This window comes from Mobula birostris, chromosome 26 (genome assembly GCF_030028105.1).
Source record: "Mobula birostris isolate sMobBir1 chromosome 26, sMobBir1.hap1, whole genome shotgun sequence".
Lineage (NCBI taxonomy): Eukaryota > Metazoa > Chordata > Chondrichthyes > Myliobatiformes > Myliobatidae > Mobula > Mobula birostris.
The window spans coordinates 2,349,776-2,372,240 of record NC_092395.1 but is presented as its reverse complement, the minus strand read 5'-3'; the positions used below and the strand labels follow the sequence as shown (position 1 = coordinate 2,372,240).

Below are 22,465 nucleotides of genomic sequence, written 5' to 3'. Positions count from 1 at the left end.
AATCTGCAACTTCTCAGAAGCACAAGGCTTTAGACAGATGGGAACATGCATCCTCACTTGGGAATGGAGTGCCATTTCTTTATCTTCTCGGTATTCTCCCCTTCCTCTTACCTCCCACTATTGTGGGAGCTCCTTCACTAGAACACCTGATGTAGTTCAGGTACTTGGCTCACCACTACCTTTTCAGTTATTATTAAAGATTGACAATAGGGACTGATCTTTCTGGGGCAACAGAGGGACCCTGAAAAATAAACAATAAAAGAAAAGCCTTGAGATTGTTGTGCAACAAATACAGAAGTTCAGGGATCACAAGATGTAGTAATTACTCCAGGATGACAGAAACAAATATCCCCCAAATTATCTCAAGGAAGATTACCAATGCTTCACCAGCACTGCCCTACCTGCCATCAAGACTTTGAGTAAGATGGCATCATGCTCCAACACTGGCTTCAACAGGGCCATCCAAAGGTGTTATTGACTTTTACCATTGCAAGATACTACTGGACATTTAGGACTTAAAGTACTGCAGGTCTACTCCATCAACGACTTGCTCATTGGTGGAGAAACTGAAGGAGCTGGCCTTAGGGTAAATTGTGCTGCTGCCTGCATCAGTGAGGTGTCAGTGTGGATCCACGAAGGAGGTATGCAGCCTAACAGTGAGTGATCATCTTAGTTGCTTTCTTTGTGATTGCAAGACCATGTTGGACAATGTTCATGTGGAATACTGCAAGTCCAGTTCACTGGTTTATTGCCAAATGGTGGGGGAGCTGCATAGCCTCGGTTGTAGTGAATACTAGGCCTCAAGCCATAGTGTCACTTGTTTGCAGCTACTCCGGAGAGAAGGGTCCGAGTCAGTGCATTCCACTAAAGTGCTGGAGGAGATGTAGCAAAGCATACAGGTTGGAGTCAGTGCTGCCCTCCAGTGTTCACTCCACAGAAGACAAGATATATTGTGTTTGCAGACTGCTGCAACATTCATGGAATTAGGGACCTGCATTGTTTTTTTTTTGTTTGACTGTATTTTACTGCTGTATTATATGTGCCTTGTGCTGTGAATGACTGTTGGTACTGTGTTTTGCACCTTGGTCCAAAAGTATCACTGTTTCATTTGGCTGTATTCAGGGGTACTCACATGTGGTAGAATGACAATTAAACTTGAATTTGATATATAGAAAGGTACCAGTAGAATCATGAAGGATCCCACCCATCCTGCTCATGGACTGTCTGTCCCACCCCATCAGTGAGGAAGCTACATTGCATCCACACCACAGCCACCAGACTCAAAAACAGTCTCTTTCCCCGAGCAGTAAGATCAACACCACCATCCACCAACCCCTCCACTTTTTTATTGTTTCCTGTCAGTCACCTACATATAGCCAGCATCAATTTATGGACATTCAATCAGTCAATGTATATAAGCTATCTTACGTATTTATATTTATTGTGATTTATTATTGTTACTATTGTATTCTTTATCTTCTGTTTTTGTGCTGTATCAGACCTGGAGTTACAATTTCATTCTCCTTTACACTTGTGTACATGTAGTGACATTAAGCAATCTTGAATCTTGCATCTTAAATATGCAACAAGGAAATATACTGTTCTCCTCCAGCTGTACACCATTGTAGTGAAATAATGAGGGTTCAGAAATCTTCCTTTGCTTCCAACTTGGAGAATTTGTGTGGATTAAGAAAGTGATACTTAGTGTGTGGGCACGTGGCCAAGTGGTTAAGGCATGGGACCAGCAACTTGAAGGTCGTGAGTTCGAGCCCCAGCCAAGGAACGTGTTGTGTCCTTGAGCAAGGCACTTAATCACACATTGCTCAGCGACGACACTGGTCCCAAGCTGTATGGGTCCTAATGCCCTTCCCTTGGACACTGGTGTTGTGGAGAGGGGAGACTTGCAGCATGGGCAACTACTGGTCTTCCAAACAACCTTGCCCAGGCCTGCGCCCTGGAGAGTGAAGACTTTCCAGGCGCAGATCCACGGTCCCGCTAGACTAACGGATGACTAACGGATCCATGGTCTTGCAAGACTAACGGATGCCTTTTTAACTTCAGTGGCCATTCAGTGGCCAATTTATTAAGTACACCTGTACAGCTCCTCGTTAATGCAAGTATCTAATCAGCCAATCATGTGGCATCAACTCAACACATAAAACCATGGTCAACAGGTTCAGTTGTTGTTCAGTCCAAATATCAGAATGGGGAAGAAATGCGATCGAAGTGGAATGCTTCTTGATGCCAGATGGGGTGGTTTGAGTATCTCAGAAACTACTGATCTCCTGGGATTTTAAGACTATAAGACATAGGAGCAGAATTAGGCCATTTGGCCCATCAAATCTGTTCTGCCGTTGCCTCATGGCTGATGTAGTTTTCCTCTCAGACCCAATCTCCTGTATCCCTTCATAGTCATAGTCATACTTTATTGATCCCGGGGGAAATTGGTTTTCGTTACAGTTGCACCATAAATAATTAAATAGTAATATGTAAATTATGCCAGGAAATAAGTCCAGGACCAGTCTATTCGCTCAGGGTGTCTGACCCTCCAAGGGAGGAGATGTAAAGTTTGATGGCCACAGGCAGGAATGACTTCCTATGATGCTCAGTGTTGTATCTCAGTGGAATGAGTCTCTGGCTGAATGTACTCCTGTGCCCAACCAGTCCATTATGTAGTGGATGGGAAACATTGTCCAAGATGGCATGCAACTGCCATCTTGCCCTGACCATCAAGAATCTATCAACCTCTGCCTTAAATATACATACAGATTTTTCCATAGGCATCTGTGGAGATCAAGAATTCAACAGGTTCACCAGTCTCTAGCTAAAGAAACTCCTCAACTCCATTCTAAAAGGATGCCCCTCTATTTTGAGGCATTGTCCTGTGGTCTTAGGTTCTCCTACCCATAGAAAACATCCTCTCCACATCTACTTTATCAATGCCCTTAACAGTTCGATTGCTTTCAATGAGGTCACCTCTCATTCTTCTGAATTCTACTGAATACAGGCCCACAGCCATCATGTGACAAGCCATTAAATCCTGAAATCATTTTAGCGAACCTCCTTTGAACCCTCTCCAGTTTCAGCACATCTTTTCTAAGATAAGGGGCCCAAAACTGCTCACAATACTCCAAGTGAGGCTCCACCAGTGCTTTATAAAGTTTCAACATTACATCCTTGCTTGTATATTCTAGTCCTCTTGAAATGAATGCTAGCATTTCATGTCTTCCTCACCTCACACTCAATGTGCAAATAAATCTTTAGGGAATCCCGCACAAGGACTACCAAGTCCCTTTGTGCCTCAGTTTTTTGTATTCTCTCACCATTTAGAAAATAGTCAAACCTTTCATTTCTTCTACCAAAGAGCATGACCATTCAAGTCCTGACACTGTATTCCATCTGCCATTCCTTTACCCATTCTCCCAATCTGTCCAAGTCCTTCTGTAGCTTCTCTATTTCTTCAAAGCTACCTGTCATTCCACCTATCTTCATATCATCTGCAAACTTTGCAACAAACCCATAAATTCCATCATCCATTTCATCATTCATATATTACATAAAGAATTGGTCCCACACAGACCACTGTGGAAAACCACTAGTCACTGGCAGCCAATCAGAAAAGGCTCAGAAAATTGAAGTAACCAACATTAACCAATTCTTCTTTGCCTATCTTCAAAGAATTCCAACAGATTAATCAGGTAAGATTTGATCTTGAGGAAGCTGTGCTGACGAAGGCCTACTTTATCATGTGCCTTCAACCCTGAGCCCTTATCCTTAATAATCGATTCCAACATCTTCCCAACCACTGGGGTCAGGCTAACTGGCCTATAGTTTCCTTTCTCCTGCCTCTCTCCCTTGAAGAGTGGAATGACATTTGCAATTTTCCAGTCTTTCAGAACCATTCCAGAATCCAGTGATTCTTGAAAGATTATTACTAATGTCTCCATGATCTCTTCAGCCACCTCTTTCAGAACTCTGGGATGTACACCATCTTGTCCAGGTGACCTACCTACCTTCAGACCTTTCTGTTTCCCAAGCACCTTCTCTCTAATTATTTCAACTTCACATACTTTATGCCTCTGACACCTGGAACTTCCACCATACTACTAGTGATGCAAAATACTTATTTAGTTCATCGGCTGTTTCACTGTCCCCCATAAGTACCTCTCCAGCATTTTCCACCATTTTCCAGTGGTCGATATCCACTCTCACCTCTGTTTTACACTCTATGTATCTGAAGAAACTTTTGGTATCCTCTTTAATATAATTGGCTAGCTTACTTTCATATTCCATCTTTACCTTAATTGCTTTTTTAGTTGCCTTCTGTTGGTTTTTAAAAGCTTCCGAATCCTCTAACTTCCCATGAATCTTTGCTCTATTATATGCCCTTTCTTTGGCTTTTATGTTGGCTTTGACTTCTCCATGGTTGTGTCATCTTTCCTTTAGAATGCATCTTCCTCTTTGGGATGGATATATCCCGTGCCTTCCGAATTGCTTCCAGAAATTCGAGCCATTGCTGCTGTGCTGTCATCCCTGCCAGAGTTCTTTTCCAATCAATTCTGGCTAATTCCCCTCTCATGTCTCTGTAAGTCCCTTTACTCCACTGTAATACTGATACATCTGACTTTAGCTTCTCCTTCTGAAATTTCAGGGTGAATTTGATCATATTATGATCACATTCCCTCAGTGCCCTTTTACCTTAAGCTCTCTAATCAATTCTGGTTCACTGCACAACACCCAATCCAGAATAGTTGATCTCTAGTGGGCTCAACAATAAGCTGCTCTAAAAAGCAATCTAATAGGCACTCTAGAAATTCCCCATCCTGGAATCCAGCACCAACCTGATTTTCCCAATCCACTTGCATATTGAAATCCCCCATGATTATAGTGACATTTCCCTTTGGCATGCATTTTCTATCTCTTGTAACTTGTAGGCCATATCCTTGCTATTGTTTGGGGGTATGTATACAACTCCCATCAATGTTTTGCACACTTGCAGTTCCTTGGCTCTGTCAACAATGACTCAACACCTTCCAATCCTATGTCACCTCTTTCTAATGATTTAATTTTATTTTTTTTTACCAACAGAGCAACGCCGCTCCCTCAGCCTTCCTGCGTATCCTATTGATACAATGCTTATCTTTGGACATAGAGCACCCAGCTATAATCTTTCAGCCATGATTCCATGTTGCCTATTATATAATACCTGCTAATATGTGAAAGTACTGCAAGTTCATCTACCTTATTCTGTATACTGCACGCATTCTGACACAACACCTTCAGCCCCATATTTACACTTTTCGATTTTGTCGCACCATGCTCAGTCTTCTGCTTCGTAGATTTGTCTGAGGTCTTACCAACATTTGCCTCCACAACCTCTCACCCTTTTGGTGATATCTCCTTTGCCCTCTCCATCTGTTCCCCATTCTCCCTGCAGCTTGATAATAACACCTTGATCTAAGACATTGACTCTTTTGCTTTCCACAAGATGGCCTTGACCAGCTGAGTATTACTGTTTTTATTGTAGACTTTCTTCCTGGTTTTCTTTTTCTATCTTTTTATTAAGTTTCAGATTAATATACATAACAATAATAATGATACAAAGAGATCGGTGTAACATCGATAATGGTTAACATATACAAACATAATTCAAGTAAAATATATAATTCAAGCCTCCCAATCTCTGAGTAATTGAACATGAAAAAAGAATTTTATAAAGAACCCCTTAAATTAAAAAAAAACAAAACTAGTAAGTCCTTTTCCTTGGGATAAGAGCATTATTTGTCGTTAACTCCACTCCTCCATAGATAAACAAAAGATTATTAAAAGGGTTCTGAAAGGAACAACTTACATCATATGAAAATGTTGAATAAATGGTCTCCAGGTTTCTTCAAATTTAACTGAAGAATCAACCATACCACACCTAATTTTTTCCAGGTTTAAACATAATATAGTTTGAGAAAACCATTGAAAAGTAGTAGGAGGATCAGAATCTTTCCATTTAAGTACGATGGATCTTTTAGCTATTAGTGTAACAAATGCAATCAAACAGCAAGCTAAAAGGGATAAATGACCAACATCTGTCACTGGTAATCCAAAAATTACAGTAATAGGGTGAGGTTTTAAATTAATATGCAAAACTGTTGAAATAATATCAACAATATCTTTCCAATATTTATCTAAAAGAGGGCAAGACCAAAACATATATGTCAGAGAGGCCACCTCAGAGTTACATCTGTCACACACCAGATTTATATGTCGGTAAAAACGAGCTAGTTTATCCTTGGACATATGAGCCCTATGGACTATTTTAAATTGTATCAGTGTATGTCTGGCACACATTGAGGAAGTATTAACGAGTTGAAGAATTTTCTCCCATTTCTGTATAGGTAAAGATACCTGAAGTTCTCTTTCCCATTCATTTTTTATTTTATCAGATGTACCTAGATGTATTTTTGTAATTAAATCATCCAGAACTGCTATTAAGCGCTTCTGATAGGGATTTAAACCTAAAATTTTTTTCTGTAATATTAGTTGAATCAAATATTGGAAAATTCGGTAAAATACCATTCAAAAAAATTCTAATCTGCAGATAACTGAAAAAGTGTGAACGAGGCAACTTATATTTATTAGATAATTGTTCAAACGACATGAAACAATTATCCATGGATAAATCACGAAAGCATGCTATTTCCCTCGTTTTCCATAAGGAAAAAGCTTGATCAGTTCTAGAAGGTTGAAAGAAAAAAACTAGATATAATGGGACTAAATAAAATAAACTTGTTCCATCCAAAAAATTTGCGAAATTGAAACCATATTCGTATTGTATGTTTAATTATTGGATTAATTATTTGTTTATTCAGTTTGGTTAATGCAAAGGGGAGTGAAGCTCCTAAAATAGAAACTAATGAGAACCCCCGCACAGACTCGCCCTCCAGGTTCACCCATCATGGACAATGAATTTCATCCCAATCTTGCGTCCAAAACATTAAATATTGGATATTAATTGCCCAATAATAAAATCTAAAATTTGGCAGTGCTAAACCACCGTCCTTTTTTGACTTCTGCAGATGTTTCTTACTCAATCTAGGATTTTTATTCTGCCATATATATGAAGAAATTTTAGAATCAATAATATCAAAAAAGGATTTAGAGATAAAAATTGGTACCATTTGAAATAAATACAGAAATTTAGGTAAAACAGTCATTTTAATAACATTAATTCGACTCCACTAACTGTTCTGGCACTTTAGTTCCCATCTCTCTATAATTCCAGTTTAGGGGCATGGGATTTTCACACAAAGTAGGCTCTAGGGTTTAAAAAAATCATCTATGAATGGCAGTTCTGTGAGCGAAAATGCCTTGCTAATGAGAGAGGTCAGAGAACATAAGAACATAAGAAGTAGGAGTAGGCCATCCGGCCCATCGAACCTGCTTTGCCATTCAATAAGATGATGGCTGATCTGGCCATGGATTCACCTCCACCTACCTGCCTTTTCCCCACAATCCTTAATTCCCCAACTATGCAAAAATCTATCCAACCTTGTCTTAAATGTATTTACTGAGATAGCCTCAACTACTTCATTGGGCAGAGAATTCCACAGATTCACCACTCTCTGGGAAAGCAGTTCCTCCTCATCTCCATCCTAAATCTGCTCCCCCAAATTTTGAAGCTATGTCCCCTAGTTCTAGTCTCACCTACCAGTAAAAACAACTTTTCTGCCTCTATCTTATCTATTCTTTTCATAATTTTATATGTTTCTATAAGATCTCCTCTCGTTCTTCTGTATTCCAGACAGCAGTCCCAGGTGACTCAATCTCTCCTCATAGTTTAACCCCTCATCTCTGGAATCAACCTGGTGAACCTCCTCTGCACCACCTCCAAAGCCAGTATATCCTTCCTCAAGCAAGGAGACCAGAACTGCACACAGTACTCCAGGTGCGGCCTAAACCGTACCCTGCACAGTTGCAGCGTACCCTGCTCTTAAGTTCAATCCCTCTTGCATTGAAGGCCAACATTCCATTTGCCTTCTTGATAGCTTGCTGCACCTGCAAACCAAGCTTTTGTGATTCATGCACAAGCACTCCCAAGACCCTCTGCACAGCAGCATGCTGCAATTTTTTACCATTTAAATAATAAGCTGTCCTTTCAGTTTTCCTTCCAAAGTGGATGACCTCGCATTTACCAATGTTGTACTCCATCTGCCAGACCCTTACCCACTCACTTAACCTATCTATATCTCTCTGCAGTCTCTGTATCTTCTGCAAAATTTGCTTTTCCCCTCAATTTAGTATCTTCAACAAACTTGTATTCACTACACTCAGTCTCCTCTTCCAGGTTGTTAATGTATATCATGAACAGTTGTGGGTCCATCACGACCCCTGCAGCACACCACTCACCAGTGATTGCCAAACAGAGTAACACCCATGTATCTCAACTCTCTGCTTTCTATTAACTAATCCTCTATCCATGCTAATATCTCCCCCAGCTCTATGCATCCTTATCTTATGGATAAGTCTTCTATACTGCACCTTATCAAATGCCTTCCAGAAATCCAAGTAAATAACACCCATCTGTTTCCCTTTATCATCAAAAAACTCCAATAAGTTTGTCAAACAGGATCTGCCTTTGCTGAATCCTTGCTGTGTCAGTCTGATGGATCCACTTCTTTCCAGATGCCTCGCTATTTCTTCTTTAGTGATAGCTTCAAGCATTTTCCCAATTACAGATGTTAAACTAACTGGCCTATAGTTACCTGCCTTTTGCATACATTCTTTTTGAACAGTGGTGTGACGTTCACTGTCTTCCAATCCACCAGGACCTGCCCAGAGTCCAGAGTTTTGGTAAATTATCACCAAAGCCTCCACTATAACTTTCGCCATTTCTTTCAGTCCCCTGGGATGCATTCCATCAGGACCAGGGGATTTATCTATCTTTAGGCCCACAAGTTTGCTCAGCACTACCTCTTTAGTGATAGCTATTGTATCGAGGTCCTCAACTCCCATCGCATTCACAAAAGCTGTCTTTCACATGTTAGACGTGTCCTCCACCGTGAAGACCGAGACAAAATAGTCATTCAAAGCCTCAGCCATTTCCTCATTACCCAGTATCAATTCCCCTTCTCGTGCTTCTGTTTTCTACTTTATATAAACTTTTACTACCCGTTTTTATATTTTGTGCTCATTTATTTTCATAACCTAGTTTCCCTTTCATTATTGCTCGCTGAGTGGTTCTTTGTTGCTTTTTAAAGTTTCCCCAATCTTCCAGTTTCCCACTACTCTTGGTGACTTTGCATGCACTTGTTTTTAGTTTGATGCTTTCTGTTATTTCCTTAGTTAGCCAAGAGTGGTTCTCCCCACCCTTACTGTCCTTGCTTTTAACTGGAATATTCTTTAGTTGAGCACTGGAAAAATCTCTTTAAAAGTCTTCCACTGTTCCTCAACTGTCTCACCATATAGCCTGTGTTCCCAGTCTATACTAGCCAAATCCTCCCTCATCACATTGTAGTCTCCATTGTTCAGGCATAATGGCCAGAGTGGTTCAAGCTGACAGGAAGATAACAGTAACTTAAATAACCACATTTTACAACAGTGGTGTGTAGAAGAACATCTCTGAACACACATGTAGAACTTTGAGGTGGATGGGCTACTGCAGCAGAAGACCATGAACATACACATAGTGGCCGATGTATTAAGTACAGGAGGTACCTGGTAAAGTAGTCACTAAGTGTAAACGATCATACAATATAGCATAATATGGGCCCCTTAGCCAACAATGTTCTACTGACCTACATAAATTTACTCTATGAAGAAAGGAAATCTGCTATTAAATATATAAAATATCAGCAGCTGAAGCCACATCTGTGGGAAGAGAAGCAAAGATATCATTACAGGTTGACAACCGTTTGTCACAAATCTGCCATCTGAAGGTGGAATGTCATGAGTAGAGACGATGAGTCAAGGAAGTGGTTTATGTTCAACCTCCATCTATTTGTCATTGACAGGCTTCGAGGAAAGATAATACTAATTCTGAAATTATGGCAATGCACCATTTTTCATGTTTCTTGTTAGTTTAGTGCAGTTTTTTATGGGCCATAGGAGAAATTTGGTAACGTTAAATTGACCACCATTTTGGCATAATTTTATGGTGATTGGAGGAAAGTATAGGAGGGATGCTGGAGTTAAGCTTTTTTTTTAATCCAGAGAGTGGTGGGTGTGCAGAATACCCTGCCGGGGTGGTGGTAGAGGCAGATGCATTAAGAGCATTTAAGAAATTCTTACATGGTATGTGGATGATAGAAAAATGGAGGGCTATGTAGGGAGAAACAGTTAATCTGATCTTCGAGTAAGTTAAATGGTCGGTACAACACTGGACTAAAGAGCCTATACTGTACTATATTGCTCTGTTCTATCCTGACCTGCTCTGGCCAATGCAATTCCAGCTTCACGCATTGACCCTAATTCAATTCATTCTTAACTCTTCCCTTAGTTCATGGGGGACTCGGGGGACAGGCAATAGACAACAAGCAACAGGGAACAGGGGACGTTGCCAGCAACATCCTATATGTAATGAATAAATAAAACTTACCTAACACTCTTCCATCTTTTCCAAATAAAAAGCCTTGCAGAGGGTGGTTAGGGGATCAGAGAAGGTTATTGGAGTCTCCCTACCTTCCGTCCAAGACCTCTTTCAGAGTCAATGCCTCCAGAAGACACGGTACATCATTAAAGACCCCTCACACCCTCTCCATGAACTGTTTGTTCTTCCGCAATCAGGCAAACGCTACAGGAGCATCAAAACTAAAACCACAAGGCTACTAAACAGCTTCCTCCCACAGGCAGTCAGACTGCTAAATAGCTGCTCCACCTGAATCTGCATTGGACACTTTTAACTTGCGCTGGACACCTATAACTGATTTTAACTAACATGTGGCTGTTGTGTTTTACTATTTATTGTTATGTTTATTATTTAGTGGTGCGTTTGTTATGTTATGATTGCACTGCCCCTGAGAAACGCTGTCTCATTCTGCCCTGCAGAGCTGATGTATGGTTAGAATGACAATAAAGTTTTTTGAATCTTTGAATCAAACTCTATTCCCTTATGTCAACAATTGTCAGCAGTTTTTAGCTGCTTAAATTCTAATCTCTGTTTTACCTTCCCGAAAACACTCCAACATGTAACTCTCCCTCTCTTCTACTGGCTCCACTACTCCCAGCTCTCTGGCCATTCTTCCAGTAATGCCTCCTAACACCATTTTCTGTTTAAACAGGAACAGGCCCTTCAGCACACAATGTTGTGCCAAACCAATTAAATTAATAATCAAATGGCTAACTAATCTAATCCCCTCTGCCTAAACAATGTCCATATCCTCCTTTTTACCTCACATTCATGTGCCTGTGTGAATATCTCTTAAAAGTCTCTGATGTTTCTGCCTTTACCTCCACCCTAGGCAGCACATACCGGGCACCCACCACTCTGTGTAAAAAAAAATCTTATTCCTCACATCTTCTTTGAAATCCCGCCCCCCCCCCACCTTAAATACATGCCTTCTGACATTAGGCATTTCAACCCCGGAAAAAGATAATGTTTATCTACTCTATGCTTCTCATAATCTTATAAACCTCTATCAGATCTCCCCTCGGCCGCTCCAGAGAAAACATCCCAAGTTTGTGCAACCTCTCATTATAGCACATGCCCTCTAATCCAGACAGCATCCTGGTGAACCTCTATATGTTCACAGAGAGAGCCCCCATTAGTTCTTGTCATAGCACACACCCTTTAATCCAAGCAACTTTGTCTTGAACTGTTGAGTGCTTTAATATCAATAGTTCTGTATAACTGAGAAAGTATTGATATTCCTATATACTTTGTACTGCTGTGTAATCCACATTAGCCAATGGTGTAATATGATGGCTGATGGGACCATGAAGACACTGATTATCTGGCACGATGAGGCCCTACTTCCTCAGGCCTTTTTCCCATCAGATACAGTATTAGTTATACTTCTAGGGAAATCTGGTTCCCACAACTACCATTGCTAAAGATTGATGATAGATGAACATGGATGATGGCTAGAAAAATGGAGAGCCAGATAGGAGAAAAGGGCTAGTTTGATCTTGAAATAGTGGCCTGAAGGGCAGTACTGTGCTGTAATGATCTATGTTGTATGTTCTATGAATCTGCTGTTCAAAATAAGGAGGCACCCATTTAAGGCAGGGCTGATATGAATGTTTTTCTTTTAGTGGATCATGAACTTTTGGAGGTCATTTTCAAAGAGGTTAAAAGAAAGTCTTCAAATATTTTTAGTGCAAAGGTAGACAGATACCGGATTGTCATGGGGGTGAAAGTTTACCACAAGAATGCAGAACTGCGGCTAAAATCTGATCAGACATTATCTTATGAAGTATTCAAGGGGCTGTGTGGCATCCAATCTGTATATTCCTTTCACTGCCAGAAGGGGAATGTTGGGTAAAAGATGGTAGTTTCCTTTCAGTATCCCAGTAAGTGAGAATGGGATGACAAACTTACCCAAATTTCCCTCCAACCTGATTATCAAAGTGTACACTTGATTTATTTTCCATCTTGCATTCCTTTTATTTTTATTGAGAGATACAGTGCAGAATAGGCCCTTCTGGCCCAATGAGCCACACCACCCACCAAACCATCGATTTACCCTGAGCCTAATCACAGGACAATTTGTAATGACCAACTAGCCTGTACATCTTTGGAATGTGGGAGCAACTGGAGCACCCAGAATAAAACCCATGTTTTCACAGGAAGGACATACAAGCTCCTTACAAAAGATGCCGGACTTGAACTCCGAGCTCCGACAACCTGAGTTATATTAGCGTCCTGGTAATTGTTACACTACCATGGTGCCCCTTGTTTATGGTCATTTTATTTTCTTCCAGATGGCATAAAGAAACTACAATTTCATATTTAGTATGGGTTCTAGCCCAGGATTGGGGTTTTCCTTAACTTCGATCAACATCACAATAATGCAGATTTTCCAGAAAGCAAGGAAAGCTGCAGGCTAACCTGAAACTTTAATTGGTTTCTCTTCCCACAGATGCTGCTTGACAAGCTGAGTTCTTCCAGCACTGCTGATCATTATCACTTTGTTATTTGTGTAAATCCATAACTGACTAGACCTCACTGGCTGTATGGTATCCTGCTTTGTAAAGCATGAACTAGAAATACAACTCCTGCTTTCAGAATGTGTATAACTATTGTTAGCACCACTCACACCATTTAGGTATCACAGTAATGTAGCGGTTAGTGTGACAGTTATAACTCATTTTCACATCTCTCCATGAACACATGGGTTCCCTCCAGGTGCTCCGGTTTCCTCCCATGCTCCAAAGATGTACTGCTTAGTAGGGTGACATGGTCATTGCAAATTGTCCTACGATTAGGTTAGGGTTAAATCGGGGTGCTGAGCAATGAGACTTGTTAAGTCAGAAGGGCCTGGCAGTGCTGTATTATCAAAATAAATAAAACGTACACACATATCCTGCTTCGGTTTGAAAAACCAAAACACTTACTAAATTTAACCAACTGAAGCTTCTAAAACTTGCCTTCTGACTTTTAAAATACAATTTTGGAGAGCAGTCATTTACTCTGAAAAAATTAGTCAGAAAACCAGGAAGATATTTTGGATATTATTTCAACAGTTTTGCATATTAGTTTAAAACCTCACCCTATTACTGTAATTTTTGGATTACCAGTGACAGATGTTGGTCACTTATCCATTTCAGCTTGTCGTCTGATTGTTACACTAATAGCTAAAAGGTCCATCTTACTTAAATGGAAAGATGCTGATCCTCCAACTGCTTTTCAATGGTTTTCTCAAAATATATTATGTTTAAACCTGGAAAAAATTAGGTGTGGTACAGTTGATTCTTCAGTTTAATTTGAAGAAACCTGGAGACCATTTATTCAACATTTTCATATGATGTAAGTTGTCCGTTTCAGAACCCTTTTAATAATCTTTTGTTTATCTATGGAGGAGCGGAGTTAATGACAAATAATGTTCTTACCCGAAGGAATAGGACATCCCTGTTTTGTTTTTTTTTTAGTTTGGGGGTTCTTTATAAAATTCTTTTTTCATGTTCAATTACTCAGAGATTGGGAGGCTTGAATTATATATTTTACTCAAATTATGTTTGTTTATGATAACCATTATCAATGTTACACCGATCTGTTTGTATCATTAGTATTATATATATTAATCTGAAACTTAATAAAAAGATTGTAAAAGAAAACCAGGAAGAAAATCTACAATAAAAACAGTAATACTCAGCTGGTCAAGGCCATCTTGTGGAGAGCAAAAGAGTTGATGTCTTAGATCAAGGTGTTATTATCAAGCTGCAGGGAGAATGGGGAACAGATGGAGAGGGCAAAGGAGATATCACCAAAAGAGTGAAGACAAGATTGTTTGAGGATAAATTGCGAACAAGGTCAACTGGCTGATATGTTAATAGGGGAAGTTAGGGAGGGTGGAACACTGTGAAATACTGGAGATTCAATAACTAAAGGGTGTATGCTTAATGTCAGAAGGGGAGGACTTCATTGAAACTTTTTTACAGAGTGGTACATTAATGGTATGAGCTGCCAGAGGATGTGCTTGGGGCAGCTCCAATAATGACTTTTCATAATGGACAGTAGGAAGTGTTTACAAGAATAAGGGTCTAACATGGATAACGCGACTAGCTTTAATAGGCACTTGGTCAGCAGAGATCAGCTGGGCTGAAGGGCTTGTGACCACACTCTGTGACTCTACATGAATACAGCGAATGAGGACACAGAAAAAGGAATTAAAAGTTTTAGCTAATATTTTAAAAATTTTGAAGAATGAAAACTTATGATTGAGAAATAAGATTCAGATTACCTGAGATAATTCTAACACTTATTCTTCTTTAAAAATCAAATATGAGGTTATGAACTACTTAACTGAAGGAATGAAATGACAGGCAAATCAGTAATTGTGGATTACAAAACATTTGCTTATGCCCCAAGCAACAAAACACAGTATCTTCATGGTATTTCACAACCCAATATTTTACCGTTCTTCTGCTTAAGCCCATCACCCCTACTGAGGCATAACCTGCTGACAGCAGCTCACCAGAGACCTCTGTCCTAGGATGATAGAAGGTAGATTGGCTCTGTGACTTCTGCTTTCACCACACAACTTTTTATATCTTCTAAGCAAACATCCTTCTCCTAAGGATGAGGTCTTTGCAGCTTCTGTTGGTTTTTAGGGGATGGGGTTCCGAGTCTCACGCCCAAGCCCCCCTCCTTTCACAGCCAAGCTTGGGACTGCCTATGGCGGAGTTAATATTTTAGCATTGCATGGATAAAATTCTACAGAAATATACGATGCCATTGTTCAGATATGACTTCAGCTCTGGCAAAAGTATCAAATATGTGCTGAGGCATTCATGTAAAGTTCCTTGACTTTCTCTGCTGCAACAAGCCTTCACAGAATGAGTGTTGGCTTTCATGCATCATAAGCTTACAGTGCCTTTCTCATTGTCGAAGAATTTCTAGGCCGTGGAATTTTAATGTAGCTATTTGCCAAAAGTTCAGTAAACTGAATCTCATATATTTTTTTCTTGTGTTTTGAATAAAGTCAAGATCCAGCTTTAGTGTCATCTGGAAAGTTGAACCACACCAATTAATTTCATCCATTAATTGAAACCTAGACAGACATATTAACGTTTTTTCCTCAACTGATTTGGGCAAGAGCTGAACCTGCTCTCGTTATGTTATATACCACATTGCTTATGAATCACTTGGAGTACTTTTGAATGCTAATGGACAGGAGATAAATTCCTTTTCCCTTTCTTGTTCATTTATCCTCCATTTTCATTTGCCTCTTCTAGGAAAACATATGGTGTTAGTGTAGTGTGTGCAATATATTGTTTTGCACATGTATTGCACAGGCTGGATGTTGCATAAGTATTTCTCTCACCAATCTTTGCCCATATGCATTTCCTAGAAATTTTTAAAATACATTTGCAGCAGAACCGAAAATCATAAAAGACAACAATCTTACCTATACTGAATAGCAAATTTAAGATTCTTGTTTGTAAAGTTTAATAACCTTAAATTGATAGATGAAGGTTACATACATCTCCAATACCTAAAAGAAGTCAATAAAAGATTTCTCTCTCATTTAAAAACTGAAGTCACAGTAAAAAAAAAATCACTTAACTTTGCTCGCCCATTCCCACAACTTACGGATTCACTTTGAAGAACTGTTCATCTAATGTTCTCAGTACTTTTTGCTTATTTTTTTTACTATTATTATTGTTTTTTCTCTTTTGTATTTGTACAGTTTGTCTTTTGCACAATGGTTCATTGTCCATCCAGTTGGGTGTGATCTTCCATTGATTCTATTACATATTTTGGATTTACTGTGTGCGCCCACAAGAAAACAAATCTTAGGGTTGTATATGGGGGACATATAGGCACTTTGATAATAAATTTACTTTGAACGCTGAGTAGCATAATTTTCTCCACTGCTGTGGTCCTTGCACATTTCTTGCATGGAGTTTTGATACAGCAATTATATTGGGATTGATATTCAGACAAAAGCAATTTCATAAGTTACCATTTGACTAAGTATAGATTGTGAATGTAGGGTACTAATATATATATATATATATATATATATACAGAACATTCGTTGCTGCCTCTTAGAAATTAAAACTGAAACTACCAGAAATACAAATTCATCTAGAGCATAAAAAACTATATCAGGCTTTGAGTGAGGGTGATTCTTGAAAACTTATTAAGTATTTGGCACATTTTAAAAATTAATACCTTTGAGTCTTTATTTAAAAAGTAGAAATTTGTTTCTACAAAAATACAAAATAAACAAAACGAGACATAACTCAAACTGAGGTGCACCATGTAATCCTGTAACATAGAGTACTGGAGGCATATCTCAAATATAAAATATGTTTAACAGCATTACCAGCCAGAGGCTATTCATTTTCATGATGAAGGTAAATTACGGCAATTAATCAGTTTTTATATTTTACTTTTTAAAAATCGTATACTCTGTTGAAATAAGCTGGTAGAAACGACTGAGTAGTTCTACCGATATCAACTCAGTGCTGAATTCTAGTACTTACAGTTGTCAGGTTTTAATAAAATGAGATTAATAATTAGAAAGAGGTTTACAGGAAAATTATAATTTAAAAATTGCATGTTAAAATTATATAATTTTGTATCCTTCTTTAAACATTTCATAAAGTCAATTCTGCTGCGACATAGTAGTTAAGCGGAAAGTGAATACAAAGGATGGTACAAACCAAATATCTAAGATGACAAATTAAATTGTTTATATGTACTTATGAATAATTATTTTTCAACCTTCTAGTGCATTTTAATTAAAAGGATCAACACAGCTAATTATTTCTAAAAAGTTAAACATCCTTAAAATGATTTAAGAGGTAAAATTGACATTGACAATAGAGAGATCGAATGTATGCTGCTTTAATTTTTTTGCTGACTTGTACAACCCTTTTGCTACTCTGACTCCTTTTGCTTGTATTTGCTTTACTTTCTTGGTGCTTCTGGAAATAATTGTTCTGCACTGCAAGTTGTACAGTTAATTTGATAAACATACTCATCTTAACTTCCCCAAATCATTACTTCAGCTCCAGGAAACGATGAAACCGCCATCAAAACAGTCGCCATGTGATAAAATATCTGCGATGATATGAATATGGTGGTACAAAATAAAAACTGATTTTTTAAACTAATCTTATAGAGGAATAAACTTAAAATAGGAATATTGAGACAAATCTGCATTATCATCTTATCTGGTAAATGAGTTTTCATAACATTTTTCACCATTTAGCCACATGCGCGCTGCATTTATAAGCAGTTCTTTATCATGTTAGTTGCATCTTCAGAGTAACTGTAGCGGCAATGAAGTCCCAAATGTTTATGAAATAACTTCAGTCAGCGACATCTTTTTTGAAATGTTAAAAGATCCAAAAAGAAATAGAACAATCCATATAATCAAGAGTAATCTCCTATCACTTTATTACGTATGTAACATAATAATGGATAAAGAATCAAGTGTGGCGCAGTTATAAAATTAAACAACTCAACATAAAGTGAGCAGAATAAATGGTGTAATTAAGATCTCTTAGCAATTTTCCTTTTAGCTAGGTTTATGCTTCTGTGACATGTTGGTAATTTGACACTTACCTTTATTCGAGTTTTCTCTCAGTGCTGAACTCGGGCTGTGGCCTGACCTAATGGGCTCCTGAATCAGCTGCTCTTGAGACTGGCTTCGTGGCTGTGAACTTCAGTTCTGAATGTTATTTGCTTACTTTTATTGTTTGCACAATTAATTTTTTTTTCTGCACATTGGGGTGTTAGACGGCCTTTTTTTAAAAAATGGGTTCTATTGGGTTTCCTTGTTTTGTGGCTCTCTGTAAGGAGACGAATCTCAAGGTTGTATATAGTATACATACTTTGATAATAACTGTATTTTGAATTTTAAGTAATAAGTTAATAAAATATAATTCAAATTGCATGTAATGTGTAGCACAGGTAAACAATAGAATGAACAGCTCACTGTCCTAGTGATGAGACCTTGGTGGTGACAGGGTTTTGGTAAGTCTCATAGCCTGAGGGAAGAAGCTGTTACCCAGTCTGGCAGTCCTAGTCCTGATGCTCCTGTACCTCCGTCCTGACGGTTGTGGGTCAAAGAGATTGTGGGTTTGTGGAATTATCTACAAAAGAAAGTTTACTGGACTTCTGTCAGGCCAAGTATGTTAATCATTTAAGGTTATGTTATAATTTGAATATGATTTTTTGCTGTCATTGAATATTAGATATATATTTATAAATTAATGTGTCTACCCTGATGTTTTACTTTGTTTAATTTCTTTCAGAGAAGATGTGATAATTCCATTCCAGCCTGGTATCATCTGCAGGCAAAAGGTACAATATTATATTATCACAAAGCAAATGGCATTGAAGAAGACAAAGAATCTAAATATAATGTATGTGTTTCTCGGAGAAGTCTGGTCCCAAGACTCAAAAGCAGCAAAAACAGACAAAAAAAAAAGATGAGTAGGCCTATGCTTGTCAGGTATGTCTCTACTGACAGAAAATATGCAAATTGACAGAAAGACTGTGGACACAAAGGAACAAAATCATAATAAACTTTTACATTGATGTCCATTAATTACAATCTTGTAAACTCAGTCATAATCTCTCAATGAATGGGAAGTGAATGAGAATCCAAAGTAAAAGTGAACAAAGTAGAAGCATAAACAATGACTATCCCATATTCACAAACATAAAAGGAATAAAGTTAGGGTTCTAGACCAAATATTTTTATTTTAAACTTCTACACATTCACATTTTGAGCAAAAAATAGTCTAAACTTTGCTTTTTGTGCTGTGTGTGATATCTGTTTTGTGGTCTGGAGGAACATTGCTCCATTTGGTCGTATATATGTAGTCAGATGACAATAAACTTAAACTTGAACTTGAATAATGTTCATAAAGTTATAAGCACATGGGTTTTAATAATGACTAGTGTTCTTTTGTATAACACTAGTAAATTATATTTTGCTTTTATAACTTGTAACTCATTAAACATGAGGTAATACCAGAAAATTATGTCGTAACATCATATTCTTCAGGAGCTTGGCTTTTAATCTCTTTTATATTTATTTATACAAAATCACAAATGCTTAAACGTTTCAATGTTTTCCTTAAGTTTGTATTAAGACTAAAGATTCAGCATATAAATTGTATTCAAACTAAAGATTCTATAACCTCATGACACTTAAGTCTGATTAGCTTTTTAAATACATGTTGCTACAATGTTTAAAAATTGTGTAGAAAATTGCAATTATATTAATGATTTTAAATACTTTATGCAGCATTTTTCTAACATAGCAGTTAGTATCTACAGTAAAACAACTCTAATTTCATGTTGTCCTTCTCCTCTACCAAATGATTTGTACTTTTCTGTTCAAAATTTTAATTAACTTATACAGATGTTTATAAATTTTCAGAATTTCCATCTTAGTGGTTGTTAATTCTCAATTCAAGTATATCCAAGGCTGGGAGGAACCAAGATTTTGTGGGTCTGACTGAGGTTAAAGAGTTCAATTCCAACATTCTCTGTGAGAAGACCTTCCTGTAAGCGTGTCAGTTTTGTCCGGGTGTTCCGGTTTCCTCCCACTGTCCAATGACATATGGGTAGTAGGTTATTTGCTCATTGTAAATTGTCCTGTAGTTAGGCTAAGGTTAAATCAGTAGGTTGCTAGGCCGTGTGGCTTGTTGGGCCAGGAGGACCTGTTCTGTACATTATCTCTGAATTTAAAAAAATAATAAAAATAGTAACAAGAGTTTATAAAAGAGGTAAAATTAACAAATGTAAAACTTGGTTCTTCAAAGGATGAGACTGGTAAGTTAATTAAAACAAAAATAAGAAAATTGGAGGGGCTATGAACTAATCTTTAAATTTACATTCATGGTGAAATTTTACCAACAGTAGGAAAACTGACGGCAATAGGCAAAGAGCATTTTTTATCAATAATAAACCCTAATAATCAGTTGGGAAAAGATAGAGGCAAATGAATGGAACCATTAAAAAATGATACAATGTTCCTCCAGAAAGATATCACAGAAACACAGGACAGACCAAGACTAAAACTGACAAAACCACATAATTATAACATATAGTTACAACAGTGCAAAGCAATACCGTAACTTGATAAGGAACAGACCATGGGCACGGTAAAAAAAGTCTCAAGTCCCGACAGCCCCATCATCTCACGCAGACGGTAGAAGGGAGAAACTCTCCCTGCCATGAACCTCCAAGCGCTGCAAACTTGTTGATGCATTGGAAGCACCCGACCGCAGCCAACGCTGAGTCTGTCCGAAAACTGCGAGCCTCCGACCAGCCCTCTGATGCCAAGCACCGAGCACCATCTCTGCCGAGTGCTTCGACCCTGGCCCCGGCCGCCGAGCGACAAGCAAAGCCGAGGACTCGGGGCCTTCCCCTCCAGAGCTTCTGGATCACACAGTAGCAGCGGCAGCGAAACAGGCATTTCAGAAGTTTCACCAGATGTTCCTCCGTGCTCTCACGTCTGTCTCCATCAAATCAGGATTGTGCACAGCACCCTACTTGACAGATAACAGATATCATTCACCGGAGTGGCCGCTGCAAGCTGCGTCGCGCCGCCATCTTCTCCTCCAAGATTGTGAAAATAATTCAGAAAGGGTCCCCATAACATTAGGAAGTCATGTTTAGAATCCGAAATCGAACAACGAATCTTCTCTAGATCAAGGCACAACATAACGTCAGATAGCCATCGAACATGAGTAGACGGGGCGGCCTCCTACCACTTGAGCAAGATCGCCCTCCTGGCCATAAGAGACATAAAGGCCAATACCCGCAAAATAGATGGTTTCAATTTTGTAGTACTATCCTCAACAATACCAAACAAGGCAGTCAAAGGAGTGGACTTAATGCTGACATTGAAAAGTCCAGAAAAAGTTTGAAATACATCTATCCAGAATTTTTCAAGGCTCGGACATGTCCAAAACATACAAATTAGTGTGGCCACTCTATTAGTACATCTATCACAGTAAGGGGAAATATCTGCGTAGAAACGGGAAAGCTTGTCTTTAGACATATGAACTCTATGTTCCACTTTGAATTGTAATAAAGAATGACAAGCACATAATGATGAAGAATTAATCAATTTTAAAATAATCTTCCAGCTCTCATCAGATATAAAAATCTGTAAATCCTTTTCCCAGTCTCCTTTAATTTTATCTAAAGAGGCCATTTTCAGTCCCAACAGTAGACCATAAATGTAAGATATTGAACCATTATCAAAGGGTTTCAGATTAAAAATTGTACCTATTATATTCTTATCTGGACTTGTCGGAAATGTAAATAATTGAGATCTTAAAGGTCTCTAGTCTGTAAGTATCGAAAAAAGTGAGTGTTGGAAACGTTAAATTTCATTGAAAGTTGCACAAAAGAAGAGATTCCCTCCATCAAACAAATCCTGAAATCGTTTAATACCCAATCTATCCCATTCTTTGAAAGATGAGTCAATTAAAGATGGTTTGAAAAAACAATTGGAAAATATGGGACTTGAGAGGGAGAATCTCAATAAACCAAAATGTTTTCTAAACTGTAACCAAATCCTCAATGTATGCTTAACCACCACATTGTCAATTAGTTAATTTAAAGATAAAGGAAGTGAGGATCCAAGTAAAGAAATAATGGAAAATTTTGTAACAGATTTGACTTCCAAAGAAACCCATATAGGGCAATTCTCATGGTTAATATAATATATCCAGAATGTAATATTACGTATATTAACTGCCCAATAATATAACCTAAAATTGGGTAAGGCAAATCCTCCGTTCTGTTCGCTTTTTTGAAGGTGAGCTTTATTTA

The 22,465-nt window shown here is 38.3% G+C and overlaps 1 protein-coding gene across 1 annotated transcript in view; it reads right to left on the bottom strand.

The window, feature by feature from the left end:
- Positions 1-18,296, bottom strand: part of zap70 (zeta chain of T cell receptor associated protein kinase 70) — a 155,288-nt gene extending 136,992 nt beyond the window's left edge. Inside the window, exon 1 of the mRNA XM_072244261.1 lies at positions 18,230-18,296. The gene's annotated coding sequence lies outside the window, so the exon portion shown is untranslated. The remainder of the gene's footprint in view (positions 1-18,229) is intronic.
- Positions 18,297-22,465: the final 4,169 nt, after the last annotated feature.